The sequence below is a fragment of the Microtus pennsylvanicus genome, chromosome X (assembly GCF_037038515.1).
Source record: "Microtus pennsylvanicus isolate mMicPen1 chromosome X, mMicPen1.hap1, whole genome shotgun sequence".
NCBI classification, from domain to species: Eukaryota; Metazoa; Chordata; class Mammalia; order Rodentia; family Cricetidae; genus Microtus; species Microtus pennsylvanicus.
The window spans coordinates 105,838,574-105,856,578 of record NC_134601.1 but is presented as its reverse complement, the minus strand read 5'-3'; the positions used below and the strand labels follow the sequence as shown (position 1 = coordinate 105,856,578).

The 18,005-nt window shown below is 44.7% G+C and overlaps 9 pseudogenes; all 9 read left to right on the top strand.

Moving 5' to 3' along the window:
- The first annotated feature begins 71 nt into the window (after positions 1 to 71).
- On the top strand, positions 72 to 1,013 carry LOC142841122 (splicing factor YJU2 pseudogene; annotated as a pseudogene).
- A 1,576-nt stretch (positions 1,014 to 2,589) lies between these two features.
- Positions 2,590 to 4,147, top strand: LOC142840471 (ubiquitin-like protein 5 pseudogene; annotated as a pseudogene).
- Positions 4,148 to 4,263: 116 nt separating this feature from the next.
- On the top strand, positions 4,264 to 5,205 carry LOC142841190 (splicing factor YJU2 pseudogene; annotated as a pseudogene).
- Positions 5,206 to 6,779: 1,574 nt separating this feature from the next.
- On the top strand, positions 6,780 to 8,339 carry LOC142840470 (ubiquitin-like protein 5 pseudogene; annotated as a pseudogene).
- A 117-nt stretch (positions 8,340 to 8,456) lies between these two features.
- On the top strand, positions 8,457 to 9,398 carry LOC142841140 (splicing factor YJU2 pseudogene; annotated as a pseudogene).
- A 1,575-nt stretch (positions 9,399 to 10,973) lies between these two features.
- Positions 10,974 to 12,532, top strand: LOC142840469 (ubiquitin-like protein 5 pseudogene; annotated as a pseudogene).
- Positions 12,533 to 12,648: 116 nt separating this feature from the next.
- Positions 12,649 to 13,590, top strand: LOC142841113 (splicing factor YJU2 pseudogene; annotated as a pseudogene).
- A 1,576-nt stretch (positions 13,591 to 15,166) lies between these two features.
- Positions 15,167 to 16,726, top strand: LOC142840468 (ubiquitin-like protein 5 pseudogene; annotated as a pseudogene).
- A 116-nt stretch (positions 16,727 to 16,842) lies between these two features.
- LOC142841189 (splicing factor YJU2 pseudogene) lies at positions 16,843 to 17,784 on the top strand (annotated as a pseudogene).
- The last annotated feature ends 221 nt before the right edge of the window (positions 17,785 to 18,005 follow it).

Sequence of the window (18,005 nt, the reverse complement as noted above, 5' to 3'; positions counted from 1 at the left end):
GTTCCTGTCCAAAAAGGAAAAAAGAAAAAAGAACACTGCTCCTTTGCTTGCTCCACAAACAGGAAGCCAATATGTCGGAACGGAAAATTCTAAACAAATACTACCCACCTGACTTCGACCCATCAAAAATCCCGAAACTCAAGCTACCCAAGGACCGGCAGTACGTGGTTCGACTGATGGTCCCCTTCAACATGAGGTGTAAGACATGTGGAGAATACATCTACAAGGGGAAGAAGTTCAATGCACGCAAGGAAATTGTCCAGAACGAGGCCTACCTGGACCTGCCTATCTTCCGCTTCTATATCAAGTGCACGCACTGCTTGGCCGAGATCACCTTCAAGACAGACCCTGAGAACACGAGCTACACTGTGGAGCATGGAGCCACACGCAACTTCCAGGCAGAGAAGCTCCTGGAGGAGGAGGAAAAGCGTGTGCAAAAGGAGCTGAACAACCCCATGAAGGTCCTAGAGAAAAGCACAAAAGACTGGAAGCTGGAGATGGAGGTGCTGGAAAATCTGCAGGAGCTGAAGGACCTGAACCAGAGGCAGGCACACGTGGACTTTGAGGCCATGTTGCTGCAGCACCGCCTGTCACAGGAACAGCAGCGACAGCAGGAGGAGGAGGAAGATGAGCGTGAGATTGCAGCCTTGCTGGAGGAGGCTCGCCACCGCAGGCTTCTGGAGGATTCTGACTCAGAAGATGAAGCTCCGCCTTCCCGACCAAGCTCAGCAGCAAAACCCAACCCCACAGCCATCCTGGTCGAGTCACCGAAGGCCAAGAGGAAGGCAGAGGCAGCGCGCAGCAGGGCACAGCTGGCCGGATTGGTGGTGCCAAAGAAGGTGAAGGCGGGAGCCAACAGGGGCTCAGAGCAGCTCCAGATGCCTGCCGTGGGTGCCCCCGAGAGCAGGAAGACAGCCAACCTTGCACCCCAGACACCCGGGGCCTCCTCCCTGAGCCAGCTGAGTGCATATGGGGACAGCGAGGACAGTGACTGCTGAGCCCCTACAGCTACATCACAGACCCAAGAAACCAGAGGAGGAGATGGGATCAAGGAAGGCACCTTCAGCAAGTTCCTCTTGACCATGACTCTATTGGTCCCAACATTCTTGCTTCCGTTTCTGCAGTGAGAGAAGTCCTCTGCAAGGTCAGCAGCCTCTCACTGAGCCCTACTCCTGAGACTTTTATCTACATAAAAATCTACTTAATCTCCGTGCTGTTCTGTGTATCTGCCGCCTTTACTTTGTCTCTCTCTCCAGGAAGCCTCGGGATGCTATTCCTTTCTGTAGCTCAGGATGGTACATCGCCCACAATGCTTGCATCCTTACGTTTTTTCCCTATAGAACTCCCATTAGTCCATACATAATTAAAATTGATTTCCCCCATCAAAAAAAAAAAAAAAAGAATGTAATGGTGGATCTGAGAGGAGTTACTGGAGGGATAAATATCAAAACGCATTGTGTAGAATTCTCAAAGAATTAATAAAATATTTAAAATGCACATATTTCATATATAAAATATTTCTAGATTCTAGAATATGTCAAACAGCACAAAGGCTTAAGTAAAAATCATCAAATTCATAAAATAGTCACCACTAACAGGTTGTAGTAGCTTGATGTTAGCTGGCTACTGTGATCAATATTATAATAGACCTGTATGATGTTGACTAGACAGAAGTAGTGCTAGCACCTCAGAAATTTTTTCTGCATCATTTCAGCACAAATCTGTCTTGGAGGATTTGCCTCCCATTACTGGTAGCTAATCTACAGGCCGAACAAGGAAGTCTAATTACAAAGTACTTCTTCTAGATGTCTCTTTGCCAAGACAGCCTGTCTTAATTTCTCCTTCATCTCCCTGTTGTTCTTATTTTGATGTCTGTCTTTTTCTCAGTATCTTTTTCTGACTCAAACATAAATTGTTAGTTTTATCTCTTTTGAAAGCTAAAGGAGAATAACCAACTATATAATCAAAACTTTCTTTTCTTGACATTGTTTATATTAGGAAGGTGTTACAATCACAGAGTATAGTATTAATGCATGCCTGTACTCTTATTTCTGAGAAGTTTTATGCTCATTTGTTTGGAAGTCTGGGGAAGAATTCAAGAGTTTGATAATTCTCAGAAAAAAAATACCTTTTATTTATATCCTAAAAGAAAATCTCTCTTGCAATGAATTAAAGCACAGATACAGAAATAATTTTAAGAGCTATTTAAAAAACTATCTTTTCACAATTTTTATGTCGAATCCAGTTCCCACTACCTCCCCTCCTTCTTCTCCTTCACCTTCCCTCCATCTTACCCCCATCCTTCCCCCCATTCACTCCTTAGAGGGGGTAAGGCTTCCCATAAGGAGCCGAAACATCTAGCACATTGCTTTGAGGCAGCACCAAGTCCCTCCCACTAAATCTAGGCTGAACAAGGTATCTATCCAGAGAGAATGGGTTCCAAAATGCCAGAACAGTCTTCCCCAGCCTTACCACTGACACCCACACTCAGAGGGCCTAATTTGGTCCTATGCTGGTTCCCTCACTGTCAGGCCAGAGTTGGTAGACCCCATTAGCTCAGGAAATATTTCTTTTTTAAAATTCAAAATAATGGTAGAGAAGGCTGAATTGTTATTTGGAAGGGATGAAAATAAAAGAACACTGCTATATATTCTAAATACACTTGGTAAAATACTGCACACTCTGGAGCAGAGTCTTCATGATTTTCTACCAACAATAAAACATTTGTACTAAGAATTTACAGAAGACTAAAATTGGAAAGTGTATTAGAAATATGCTGTTTCAAAACCCTGAAAGATTAATATTCAGGAGGATGCCTGTATGTTTTTCTTTGGGTTCTCCTTCTTATTTAGCTTCGCTAGGATCACTAATTATAGGCTCAATGTCTTTTATTTATGGCTAGAAACCAAATATGAGTGAGTACATCCCATGTTCCTCTTTTTGGGTCTGGCTTACCTCACTCAGGATAGTGTTTTCTATTTCCATCCATTTGCATGCAAAATTCAAGAAGTCCTTGTTTTTTACTGCTGAGTAGTACACTAATATGTATATATTTCATACTTTCTTCATCCATTCTTCCATTGAAGGGCATCTAGGTTGTTTCCAGGTTCTGGCTATTACAAACAATGCTGCTATGAACATAGTTGAGCATATACTTTTGTTGTATGATAGGGCATCTCTTGGGTATATACCTACATTGGAGCACCAGATAGAAATCTCAAGGTCCAAATCAGGAGCAGAAGGAGAGAGAGCACGAGCAAGGAACTCAGGACCGCGAGGGGTGCACCCACACACTGAGACAGTGGGGATGTTCTATTGGGAACTCACCAAGGCCAGCTGGCCTGGGTCTGAAAAAGCCTGGGATAAAACCGGACTCGGTGAATATAGCGGACAATGAGGACTACTGAGAACTCACGAACAATGGCGATGGGTTTCGATCCTACTGCACGTACTGGCTTTGTGGGAGCCTAGGCAGTTTGGAGGCTCACCTTACTGGACCTGGATGGAGGTGGGGGTTCCTTGGACTTCCCACAGGCAGGGATCCCTGATTGCTCTTTGGGATGAGGAGGGAGGGGGACTTGATTGGGGGAGGGGGAGGGAAATGGGAGGCGGTGGTGGGGAAGAGACAGAAATCTTTAATAAATAAATAAATTTGTTAAAAAAAAGAAAAGAGATTTATATATTTAAACCAATGAAATAAATCACTGGTTGGTTACAAGAAAAAAAAAAAGAATGTAATGGTGGGTCCGAATAAATAGCGAGGGGACCGAAGAACACTGCTCCTCAGGGCTCTGCGTTCGAGCTAGGTATTGTGTCGTCTATAAGTTCCACGGGTTAGAGGTCCAGCCACAACGATTGAGGTCGTTTGCAATGACCATCTAGGGAAGAAAGTCCGCTTCAAGTGCAACACCGATGACACCATCGGGGACTTGAAGAAACTGATAGTGGCCCAAAGTGGCACCCGTTGAACAAAGATCGTCCTGAAAAAGTGGTACACGATTTTTAAGGACCACGTGTCTCTGGAAGATTATGAAATCCATGATGGGATGAACCTGGAGCTTTATTACCAGTAGACGGGAATTCCTTCTCCTTGCCTACTGTGCCTTCCTCTCCCACCCTCATTTGACACTAGTATAGATGTCCATTTTTAACATTCACATGAATTAAAAAACTTCAGTGCTGCTTTGTTCCTGTCCAAAAAGGAAAAAAGAAAAAGAAAAAAGAACACTGCTCCTTTGCTTGCTCCACAAACAGGAAGCCAATATGTCGGAACGGAAAATTCTAAACAAATACTACCCACCTGACTTGGACCCATCAAAAATCCCGAAACTCAAGCTACACAAGGACCGGCAGTACATGGTTCGACTGATGGTCCCCTTCAAAACGAGGTGTAAGACATGTGGAGAATACATCTACAAGGGGAAGAAGTTCAATGCACGCAAGGAAATTGTCCAGAACGAGGCCTACCTGGACCTGCCTATCTTCCGCTTCTATATCAAGTGCACGCACTGCTTGGCCGAGATCACCTTCAAGACAGACCCTGAGAACACGAGCTACACTGTGGAGCATGGAGCCACAAGCAACTTCCAGGCAGAGAAGCTCCTGGAGGAGGAGGAAAAGCGTGTGCAAAAGGAGCTGAACAACCCCATGAAGGTCCTAGAGAAAAGCACAAAAGACTGGAAGCTGGAGATGGAGGTGCTGGAAAATCTGCAGGAGCTGAAGGACCTGAACCAGAGGCAGGCACACGTGGACTTTGAGGCCATGTTGCTGCAGCACCGCCTGTCACAGGAACAGCAGCGACAGCAGGAGGAGGAGGAAGATGAGCGTGAGATTGCAGCCTTGCTGGAGGAGGCTCGCCACCGCAGGCTTCTGGAGGATTCTGACTCAGAAGATGAAGCTCCGCCTTCCCGACCAAGCTCAGCAGCAAAACCCAACCCCACAGCCATCCTGGTCGAGTCACCGAAGGCCAAGAGGAAGGCAGAGGCAGCGCGCAGCAGGGCACAGCTGGCCGGATTGGTGGTGCCAAAGAAGGTGAAGGCGGGAGCCAACAGGGGCTCAGAGCAGCTCCAGATGCCTGCCGTGGGTGCCCCCGAGAGCAGGAAGACAGCCAACCTTGCACCCCAGACACCCGGGGCCTCCTCCCTGAGCCAGCTGAGTGCATATGGGGACAGCGAGGACAGTGACTGCTGAGCCCCTACAGCTACATCACAGACCCAAGAAACCAGAGGAGGAGATGGGATCAAGGAAGGCACCTTCAGCAAGTTCCTCTTGACCATGACTCTATTGGTCCCAACATTCTTGCTTCCGTTTCTGCAGTGAGAGAAGTCCTCTGCAAGGTCAGCAGCCTCTCACTGAGCCCTACTCCTGAGACTTTTATCTACATAAAAATCTACTTAATCTCCGTGCTGTTCTGTGTATCTGCCGCCTTTACTTTGTCTCTCTCTCCAGGAAGCCTCGGGATGCTATTCCTTTCTGTAGCTCAGGATGGTACATCGCCCACAATGCTTGCATCCTTACGTTTTTTCCCTATAGAACTCCCATTAGTCCATACATAATTAAAATTGATTTCCCCCATCAAAAAAAAAAAAAAGAATGTAATGGTGGATCTGAGAGGAGTTACTGGAGGGATAAATATCAAAACGCATTGTGTAGAATTCTCAAAGAATTAATAAAATATTTAAAATGCACATATTTCATATATAAAATATTTCTAGATTCTAGAATATGTCAAACAGCACAAAGGCTTAAGTAAGAATCATCAAATTCATAAAATATTCACCACTAACAGGTTGTAGTAGCTTGATGTTAGCTGGCTACTGTGATCAATATTATAATAGACCTGTATGATGTTGACTAGACAGAAGTAGTGCTAGCACCTCAGAAATTTTTTCTGCATCATTTCAGCACAAATCTGTCTTGGAGGATTTGCCTCCCATTACTGGTAGCTAATCTACAGGCCGAACAAGGAAGTCTAATTACAAAGTACTTCTTCTAGATGTCTCTTTGCCAAGACAGCCTGTCTTAATTTCTCCTTCATCTCCCTGTTGTTCTTATTTTGATGTCTGTCTTTTTCTCAGTATCTTTTTCTGACTCAAACATAAATTGTTAGTTTTATCTCTTTTGAAAGCTAAAGGAGAATAACCAACTATATAATCAAAACTTTCTTTTCTTGACATTGTTTATATTAGGAAGGTGTTACAATCACAGAGTATAGTATTAATGCATGCCTGTACTCTTATTTCTGAGAAGTTTTATGCTCATTTGTTTGGAAGTCTGGGGAAGAATTCAAGAGTTTGATAATTCTCAGAAAAAAAATACCTTTTATTTATATCCTAAAAGAAAATCTCTCTTGCAATGAATTAAAGCACAGATACAGAAATAATTTTAAGAGCTATTTAAAAAACTATCTTTTCACAATTTTTATGTCGAATCCAGTTCCCACTACCTCCCCTCCTTCTTCTCCTTCACCTTCCCTCCATCTTACCCCCATCCTTCCCCCCATTCACTCCTTAGAGGGGGTAAGGCTTCCCATAAGGAGCCGAAACATCTAGCACATTGCTTTGAGGCAGCACCAAGTCCCTCCCACTAAATCTAGGCTGAACAAGGTATCTATCCAGAGAGAATGGGTTCCAAAATGCCAGAACAGTCTTCCCCAGCCTTACCACTGACACCCACACTCAGAGGGCCTAATTTGGTCCTATGCTGGTTCCCTCACTGTCAGGCCAGAGTTGGTAGACCCCATTAGCTCAGGAAATATTTCTTTTTTTAAATTCAAAATAATGGTAGAGAAGGCTGAATTGTTATTTGGAAGGGATGAAAATAAAAGAACACTGCTATATATTCTAAATACACTTGGTAAAATACTGCACACTCTGGAGCAGAGTCTTCATGATTTTCTACCAACAATAAAACATTTGTACTAAGAATTTACAGAAGACTAAAATTGGAAAGTGTATTAGAAATATGCTGTTTCAAAACCCTGAAAGATTAATATTCAGGAGGATGCCTGTATGTTTTTCTTTGGGTTCTCCTTCTTATTTAGCTTCGCTAGGATCACTAATTATAGGCTCAATGTCTTTTATTTATGGCTAGAAACCAAATATGAGTGAGTACATCCCATGTTCCTCTTTTTGGGTCTGGCTTACCTCACTCAGGATAGTGTTTTCTATTTCCATCCATTTGCATGCAAAATTCAAGAAGTCCTTGTTTTTTACTGCTGAGTAGTACACTAATATGTATATATTTCATACTTTCTTCATCCATTCTTCCATTGAAGGGCATCTAGGTTGTTTCCAGGTTCTGGCTATTACAAACAATGCTGCTATGAACATAGTTGAGCATATACTTTTGTTGTATGATAGGGCATCTCTTGGGTATATACCTACATTGGAGCACCAGATAGAAATCTCAAGGTCCAAATCAGGAGCAGAAGGAGAGAGAGCACGAGCAAGGAACTCAGGACCGCGAGGGGTGCACCCACACACTGAGACAGTGGGGATGTTCTATTGGGAACTCACCAAGGCCAGCTGGCCTGGGTCTGAAAAAGCCTGGGATAAAACCGGACTCGGTGAATATAGCGGACAATGAGGACTACTGAGAACTCACGAACAATGGCGATGGGTTTCGATCCTACTGCACGTACTGGCTTTGTGGGAGCCTAGGCAGTTTGGAGGCTCACCTTACTGGACCTGGATGGAGGTGGGGGTTCCTTGGACTTCCCACAGGCAGGGATCCCTGATTGCTCTTTGGGATGAGGAGGGAGGGGGACTTGATTGGGGGAGGGGGAGGGAAATGGGAGGCGGTGGTGGGGAAGAGACAGAAATCTTTAATAAATAAATAAATTTGTTAAAAAAAAGAAAAGAGATTTATATATTTAAACCAATGAAATAAATCACTGGTTGGTTACAAGAAAAAAAAAAAAAGAATGTAATGGTGGGTCCGAATAAATAGCGAGGGGACCGAAGAACACTGCTCCTCAGGGCTCTGCGTTCGAGCTAGGTATTGTGTCGTCTATAAGTTCCACGGGTTAGAGGTCCAGCCACAACGATTGAGGTCGTTTGCAATGACCATCTAGGGAAGAAAGTCCGCTTCAAGTGCAACACCGATGACACCATCGGGGACTTGAAGAAACTGATAGTGGCCCAAAGTGGCACCCGTTGAACAAAGATCGTCCTGAAAAAGTGGTACACGATTTTTAAGGACCACGTGTCTCTGGAAGATTATGAAATCCATGATGGGATGAACCTGGAGCTTTATTACCAGTAGACGGGAATTCCTTCTCCTTGCCTACTGTGCCTTCCTCTCCCACCCTCATTTGACACTAGTATAGATGTCCATTTTTAACATTCACATGAATTAAAAAACTTCAGTGCTGCTTTGTTCCTGTCCAAAAAGGAAAAAAGAAAAAAGAAAAAAGAACACTGCTCCTTTGCTTGCTCCACAAACAGGAAGCCAATATGTCGGAACGGAAAATTCTAAACAAATACTACCCACCTGACTTCGACCCATCAAAAATCCCGAAACTCAAGCTACCCAAGGACCGGCAGTACGTGGTTCGACTGATGGTCCCCTTCAACATGAGGTGTAAGACATGTGGAGAATACATCTACAAGGGGAAGAAGTTCAATGCACGCAAGGAAATTGTCCAGAACGAGGCCTGCCTGGACCTGCCTATCTTCCGCTTCTATATCAAGTGCACGCACTGCTTGGCCGAGATCACCTTCAAGACAGACCCTGAGAACACGAGCTACACTGTGGAGCATGGAGCCACACGCAACTTCCAGGCAGAGAAGCTCCTGGAGGAGGAGGAAAAGCGTGTGCAAAAGGAGCTGAACAACCCCATGAAGGTCCTAGAGAAAAGCACAAAAGACTGGAAGCTGGAGATGGAGGTGCTGGAAAATCTGCAGGAGCTGAAGGACCTGAACCAGAGGCAGGCACACGTGGACTTTGAGGCCATGTTGCTGCAGCACCGCCTGTCACAGGAACAGCAGCGACAGCAGGAGGAGGAGGAAGATGAGCGTGAGATTGCAGCCTTGCTGGAGGAGGCTCGCCACCGCAGGCTTCTGGAGGATTCTGACTCAGAAGATGAAGCTCCGCCTTCCCGACCAAGCTCAGCAGCAAAACCCAACCCCACAGCCATCCTGGTCGAGTCACCGAAGGCCAAGAGGAAGGCAGAGGCAGCGCGCAGCAGGGCACAGCTGGCCGGATTGGTGGTGCCAAAGAAGGTGAAGGCGGGAGCCAACAGGGGCTCAGAGCAGCTCCAGATGCCTGCCGTGGGTGCCCCCGAGAGCAGGAAGACAGCCAACCTTGCACCCCAGACACCCGGGGCCTCCTCCCTGAGCCAGCTGAGTGCATATGGGGACAGCGAGGACAGTGACTGCTGAGCCCCTACAGCTACATCACAGACCCAAGAAACCAGAGGAGGAGATGGGATCAAGGAAGGCACCTTCAGCAAGTTCCTCTTGACCATGACTCTATTGGTCCCAACATTCTTGCTTCCGTTTCTGCAGTGAGAGAAGTCCTCTGCAAGGTCAGCAGCCTCTCACTGAGCCCTACTCCTGAGACTTTTATCTACATAAAAATCTACTTAATCTCCGTGCTGTTCTGTGTATCTGCCGCCTTTACTTTGTCTCTCTCTCCAGGAAGCCTCGGGATGCTATTCCTTTCTGTAGCTCAGGATGGTACATCGCCCACAATGCTTGCATCCTTACGTTTTTTCCCTATAGAACTCCCATTAGTCCATACATAATTAAAATTGATTTCCCCCATCAAAAAAAAAAAAAAAGAATGTAATGGTGGATCTGAGAGGAGTTACTGGAGGGATAAATATCAAAACGCATTGTGTAGAATTCTCAAAGAATTAATAAAATATTTAAAATGCACATATTTCATATATAAAATATTTCTAGATTCTAGAATATGTCAAACAGCACAAAGGCTTAAGTAAAAATCATCAAATTCATAAAATAGTCACCACTAACAGGTTGTAGTAGCTTGATGTTAGCTGGCTACTGTGATCAATATTATAATAGACCTGTATGATGTTGACTAGACAGAAGTAGTGCTAGCACCTCAGAAATTTTTTCTGCATCATTTCAGCACAAATCTGTCTTGGAGGATTTGCCTCCCATTACTGGTAGCTAATCTACAGGCCGAACAAGGAAGTCTAATTACAAAGTACTTCTTCTAGATGTCTCTTTGCCAAGACAGCCTGTCTTAATTTCTCCTTCATCTCCCTGTTGTTCTTATTTTGATGTCTGTCTTTTTCTCAGTATCTTTTTCTGACTCAAACATAAATTGTTAGTTTTATCTCTTTTGAAAGCTAAAGGAGAATAACCAACTATATAATCAAAACTTTCTTTTCTTGACATTGTTTATATTAGGAAGGTGTTACAATCACAGAGTATAGTATTAATGCATGCCTGTACTCTTATTTCTGAGAAGTTTTATGCTCATTTGTTTGGAAGTCTGGGGAAGAATTCAAGAGTTTGATAATTCTCAGAAAAAAAATACCTTTTATTTATATCCTAAAAGAAAATCTCTCTTGCAATGAATTAAAGCACAGATACAGAAATAATTTTAAGAGCTATTTAAAAAACTATCTTTTCACAATTTTTATGTCGAATCCAGTTCCCACTACCTCCCCTCCTTCTTCTCCTTCACCTTCCCTCCATCTTACCCCCATCCTTCCCCCCATTCACTCCTTAGAGGGGGTAAGGCTTCCCATAAGGAGCCGAAACATCTAGCACATTGCTTTGAGGCAGCACCAAGTCCCTCCCACTAAATCTAGGCTGAACAAGGTATCTATCCAGAGAGAATGGGTTCCAAAATGCCAGAACAGTCTTCCCCAGCCTTACCACTGACACCCACACTCAGAGGGCCTAATTTGGTCCTATGCTGGTTCCCTCACTGTCAGGCCAGAGTTGGTAGACCCCATTAGCTCAGGAAATATTTCTTTTTTAAAATTCAAAATAATGGTAGAGAAGGCTGAATTGTTATTTGGAAGGGATGAAAATAAAAGAACACTGCTATATATTCTAAATACACTTGGTAAAATACTGCACACTCTGGAGCAGAGTCTTCATGATTTTCTACCAACAATAAAACATTTGTACTAAGAATTTACAGAAGACTAAAATTGGAAAGTGTATTAGAAATATGCTGTTTCAAAACCCTGAAAGATTAATATTCAGGAGGATGCCTGTATGTTTTTCTTTGGGTTCTCCTTCTTATTTAGCTTCGCTAGGATCACTAATTATAGGCTCAATGTCTTTTATTTATGGCTAGAAACCAAATATGAGTGAGTACATCCCATGTTCCTCTTTTTGGGTCTGGCTTACCTCACTCAGGATAGTGTTTTCTATTTCCATCCATTTGCATGCAAAATTCAAGAAGTCCTTGTTTTTTACTGCTGAGTAGTACACTAATATGTATATATTTCATACTTTCTTCATCCATTCTTCCATTGAAGGGCATCTAGGTTGTTTCCAGGTTCTGGCTATTACAAACAATGCTGCTATGAACATAGTTGAGCATATACTTTTGTTGTATGATAGGGCATCTCTTGGGTATATACCTACATTGGAGCACCAGATAGAAATCTCAAGGTCCAAATCAGGAGCAGAAGGAGAGAGAGCACGAGCAAGGAACTCAGGACCGCGAGGGGTGCACCCACACACTGAGACAGTGGGGATGTTCTATTGGGAACTCAAAAAGGCCAGCTGGCCTGGGTCTGAAAAAGCCTGGGATAAAACCGGACTCGGTGAATATAGCGGACAATGAGGACTACTGAGAACTCACGAACAATGGCGATGGGTTTCGATCCTACTGCACGTACTGGCTTTGTGGGAGCCTAGGCAGTTTGGAGGCTCACCTTACTGGACCTGGATGGAGGTGGGGGTTCCTTGGACTTCCCACAGGCAGGGATCCCTGATTGCTCTTTGGGATGAGGAGGGAGGGGGACTTGATTGGGAGAGGGGGAGGGAAATGGGAGGCGGTGGTAGGGAAGAGACAGAAATCTTTAATAAATAAATAAATTTGTTAAAAAAAAGAAAAGAGATTTATATATTTAAACCAATGAAATAAATCACTGGTTGGTTACAAGAAAAAAAAAAAAGAATGTAATGGTGGGTCCGAATAAATAGCGAGGGGACCGAAGAACACTGCTCCTCAGGGCTCTGCGTTCGAGCTAGGTATTGTGTCGTCTATAAGTTCCACGGGTTAGTGGTCCAGCCACAACGATTGAGGTCGTTTGCAATGACCATCTAGGGAAGAAAGTCCGCTTCAAGTGCAACACCGATGACACCATCGGGGACTTGAAGAAACTGATAGTGGCCCAAAGTGGCACCCGTTGAACAAAGATCGTCCTGAAAAAGTGGTACACGATTTTTAAGGACCACGTGTCTCTGGAAGATTATGAAATCCATGATGGGATGAACCTGGAGCTTTATTACCAGTAGACGGGAATTCCTTCTCCTTGCCTACTGTGCCTTCCTCTCCCACCCTCATTTGACACTAGTATAGATGTCCATTTTTAACATCCACATGAATTAAAAAACTTCAGTGCTGCTTTGTTCCTGTCCAAAAAGGAAAAAAGAAAAAGAAAAAAGAACACTTCTCCTTTGCTTGCTCCACAAACAGGAAGCCAATATGTCGGAACGGAAAATTCTAAACAAATACTACCCACCTGACTTCGACCCATCAAAAATCCCGAAACTCAAGCTACCCAAGGACCGGCAGTACGTGGTTCGACTGATGGTCCCCTTCAACATGAGGTGTAAGACATGTGGAGAATACATCTACAAGGGGAAGAAGTTCAATGCACGCAAGGAAATTGTCCAGAACGAGGCCTACCTGGACCTGCCTATCTTCCGCTTCTATATCAAGTGCACGCACTGCTTGGCCGAGATCACCTTCAAGACAGACCCTGAGAACACGAGCTACACTGTGGAGCATGGAGCCACAAGCAACTTCCAGGCAGAGAAGCTCCTGGAGGAGGAGGAAAAGCGTGTGCAAAAGGAGCTGAACAACCCCATGAAGGTCCTAGAGAAAAGCACAAAAGACTGGAAGCTGGAGATGGAGGTGCTGGAAAATCTGCAGGAGCTGAAGGACCTGAACCAGAGGCAGGCACACGTGGACTTTGAGGCCATGTTGCTGCAGCACCGCCTGTCACAGGAACAGCAGCGACAGCAGGAGGAGGAGGAAGATGAGCGTGAGATTGCAGCCTTGCTGGAGGAGGCTCGCCACCGCAGGCTTCTGGAGGATTCTGACTCAGAAGATGAAGCTCCGCCTTCCCGACCAAGCTCAGCAGCAAAACCCAACCCCACAGCCATCCTGGTCGAGTCACCGAAGGCCAAGAGGAAGGCAGAGGCAGCGCGCAGCAGGGCACAGCTGGCCGGATTGGTGGTGCCAAAGAAGGTGAAGGCGGGAGCCAACAGGGGCTCAGAGCAGCTCCAGATGCCTGCCGTGGGTGCCCCCGAGAGCAGGAAGACAGCCAACCTTGCACCCCAGACACCCGGGGCCTCCTCCCTGAGCCAGCTGAGTGCATATGGGGACAGCGAGGACAGTGACTGCTGAGCCCCTACAGCTACATCACAGACCCAAGAAACCAGAGGAGGAGATGGGATCAAGGAAGGCACCTTCAGCAAGTTCCTCTTGACCATGACTCTATTGGTCCCAACATTCTTGCTTCCGTTTCTGCAGTGAGAGAAGTCCTCTGCAAGGTCAGCAGCCTCTCACTGAGCCCTACTCCTGAGACTTTTATCTACATAAAAATCTACTTAATCTCCGTGCTGTTCTGTGTATCTGCCGCCTTTACTTTGTCTCTCTCTCCAGGAAGCCTCGGGATGCTATTCCTTTCTGTAGCTCAGGATGGTACATCGCCCACAATGCTTGCATCCTTACGTTTTTTCCCTATAGAACTCCCATTAGTCCATACATAATTAAAATTGATTTCCCCCATCAAAAAAAAAAAAAAAGAATGTAATGGTGGATCTGAGAGGAGTTACTGGAGGGATAAATATCAAAACGCATTGTGTAGAATTCTCAAAGAATTAATAAAATATTTAAAATGCACATATTTCATATATAAAATATTTCTAGATTCTAGAATATGTCAAACAGCACAAAGGCTTAAGTAAAAATCATCAAATTCATAAAATAGTCACCACTAACAGGTTGTAGTAGCTTGATGTTAGCTGGCTACTGTGATCAATATTATAATAGACCTGTATGATGTTGACTAGACAGAAGTAGTGCTAGCACCTCAGAAATTTTTTCTGCATCATTTCAGCACAAATCTGTCTTGGAGGATTTGCCTCCCATTACTGGTAGCTAATCTACAGGCCGAACAAGGAAGTCTAATTACAAAGTACTTCTTCTAGATGTCTCTTTGCCAAGACAGCCTGTCTTAATTTCTCCTTCATCTCCCTGTTGTTCTTATTTTGATGTCTGTCTTTTTCTCAGTATCTTTTTCTGACTCAAACATAAATTGTTAGTTTTATCTCTTTTGAAAGCTAAAGGAGAATAACCAACTATATAATCAAAACTTTCTTTTCTTGACATTGTTTATATTAGGAAGGTGTTACAATCACAGAGTATAGTATTAATGCATGCCTGTACTCTTATTTCTGAGAAGTTTTATGCTCATTCGTTTGGAAGTCTGGGGAAGAATTCAAGAGTTTGATAATTCTCAGAAAAAAAAATACCTTTTATTTATATCCTAAAAGAAAATCTCTCTTGCAATGAATTAAAGCACAGATACAGAAATAATTTTAAGAGCTATTTAAAAAACTATCTTTTCACAATTTTTATGTCGAATCCAGTTCCCACTACCTCCCCTCCTTCTTCTCCTTCACCTTCCCTCCATCTTACCCCCATCCTTCCCCCCATTCACTCCTTAGAGGGGGTAAGGCTTCCCATAAGGAGCCGAAACATCTAGCACATTGCTTTGAGGCAGCACCAAGTCCCTCCCACTAAATCTAGGCTGAACAAGGTATCTATCCAGAGAGAATGGGTTCCAAAATGCCAGAACAGTCTTCCCCAGCCTTACCACTGACACCCACACTCAGAGGGCCTAATTTGGTCCTATGCTGGTTCCCTCACTGTCAGGCCAGAGTTGGTAGACCCCATTAGCTCAGGAAATATTTCTTTTTTAAAATTCAAAATAATGGTAGAGAAGGCTGAATTGTTATTTGGAAGGGATGAAAATAAAAGAACACTGCTATATATTCTAAATACACTTGGTAAAATACTGCACACTCTGGAGCAGAGTCTTCATGATTTTCTACCAACAATAAAACATTTGTACTAAGAATTTACAGAAGACTAAAATTGGAAAGTGTATTAGAAATATGCTGTTTCAAAACCCTGAAAGATTAATATTCAGGAGGATGCCTGTATGTTTTTCTTTGGGTTCTCCTTCTTATTTAGCTTCGCTAGGATCACTAATTATAGGCTCAATGTCTTTTATTTATGGCTAGAAACCAAATATGAGTGAGTACATCCCATGTTCCTCTTTTTGGGTCTGGCTTACCTCACTCAGGATAGTGTTTTCTATTTCCAGCCATTTGCATGCAAAATTCAAGAAGTCCTTGTTTTTTACTGCTGAGTAGTACACTAATATGTATATATTTCATACTTTCTTCATCCATTCTTCCATTGAAGGGCATCTAGGTTGTTTCCAGGTTCTGGCTATTACAAACAATGCTGCTATGAACATAGTTGAGCATATACTTTTGTTGTATGATAGGGCATCTCTTGGGTATATACCTACATTGGAGCACCAGATAGAAATCTCAAGGTCCAAATCAGGAGCAGAAGGAGAGAGAGCACGAGCAAGGAACTCAGGACCGCGAGGGGTGCACCCACACACTGAGACAGTGGGGATGTTCTATTGGGAACTCACCAAGGCCAGCTGGCCTGGGTCTGAAAAAGCCTGGGATAAAACCGGACTCGGTGAATATAGCGGACAATGAGGACTACTGAGAACTCACGAACAATGGCGATGGGTTTCGATCCTACTGCACGTACTGGCTTTGTGGGAGCCTAGGCAGTTTGGAGGCTCACCTTACTGGACCTGGATGGAGGTGGGGGTTCCTTGGACTTCCCACAGGCAGGGATCCCTGATTGCTCTTTGGGATGAGGAGGGAGGGGGACTTGATTGGGGGAGGGGGAGGGAAATGGGAGGCGGTGGTGGGGAAGAGACAGAAATCTTTAATAAATAAATAAATTTGTTAAAAAAAAGAAAAGAGATTTATATATTTAAACCAATGAAATAAATCACTGGTTGGTTACAAGAAAAAAAAAAAAAGAATGTAATGGTGGGTCCGAATAAATAGCGAGGGGACCGAAGAACACTGCTCCTCAGGGCTCTGCGTTCGAGCTAGGTATTGTGTCGTCTATAAGTTCCACGGGTTAGAGGTCCAGCCACAACGATTGAGGTCGTTTGCAATGACCATCTAGGGAAGAAAGTCCGCTTCAAGTGCAACACCGATGACACCATCGGGGACTTGAAGAAACTGATAGTGGCCCAAAGTGGCACCCGTTGAACAAAGATCGTCCTGAAAAAGTGGTACACGATTTTTAAGGACCACGTGTCTCTGGAAGATTATGAAATCCATGATGGGATGAACCTGGAGCTTTATTACCAGTAGACGGGAATTCCTTCTCCTTGCCTACTGTGCCTTCCTCTCCCACCCTCATTTGACACTAGTATAGATGTCCATTTTTAACATTCACATGAATTAAAAAACTTCAGTGCTGCTTTGTTCCTGTCCAAAAAGGAAAAAAGAAAAAGAAAAAAGAACACTGCTCCTTTGCTTGCTCCACAAACAGGAAGCCAATATGTCGGAACGGAAAATTCTAAACAAATACTACCCACCTGACTTCGACCCATCAAAAATCCCGAAACTCAAGCTACCCAAGGACCGGCAGTACATGGTTCGACTGATGGTCCCCTTCAAAACGAGGTGTAAGACATGTGGAGAATACATCTACAAGGGGAAGAAGTTCAATGCACGCAAGGAAATTGTCCAGAACGAGGCCTACCTGGACCTGCCTATCTTCCGCTTCTATATCAAGTGCACGCACTGCTTGGCCGAGATCACCTTCAAGACAGACCCTGAGAACACGAGCTACACTGTGGAGCATGGAGCCACAAGCAACTTCCAGGCAGAGAAGCTCCTGGAGGAGGAGGAAAAGCGTGTGCAAAAGGAGCTGAACAACCCCATGAAGGTCCTAGAGAAAAGCACAAAAGACTGGAAGCTGGAGATGGAGGTGCTGGAAAATCTGCAGGAGCTGAAGGACCTGAACCAGAGGCAGGCACACGTGGACTTTGAGGCCATGTTGCTGCAGCACCGCCTGTCACAGGAACAGCAGCGACAGCAGGAGGAGGAGGAAGATGAGCGTGAGATTGCAGCCTTGCTGGAGGAGGCTCGCCACCGCAGGCTTCTGGAGGATTCTGACTCAGAAGATGAAGCTCCGCCTTCCCGACCAAGCTCAGCAGCAAAACCCAACCCCACAGCCATCCTGGTCGAGTCACCGAAGGCCAAGAGGAAGGCAGAGGCAGCGCGCAGCAGGGCACAGCTGGCCGGATTGGTGGTGCCAAAGAAGGTGAAGGCGGGAGCCAACAGGGGCTCAGAGCAGCTCCAGATGCCTGCCGTGGGTGCCCCCGAGAGCAGGAAGACAGCCAACCTTGCACCCCAGACACCCGGGGCCTCCTCCCTGAGCCAGCTGAGTGCATATGGGGACAGCGAGGACAGTGACTGCTGAGCCCCTACAGCTACATCACAGACCCAAGAAACCAGAGGAGGAGATGGGATCAAGGAAGGCACCTTCAGCAAGTTCCTCTTGACCATGACTCTATTGGTCCCAACATTCTTGCTTCCGTTTCTGCAGTGAGAGAAGTCCTCTGCAAGGTCAGCAGCCTCTCACTGAGCCCTACTCCTGAGACTTTTATCTACATAAAAATCTACTTAATCTCCGTGCTGTTCTGTGTATCTGCCGCC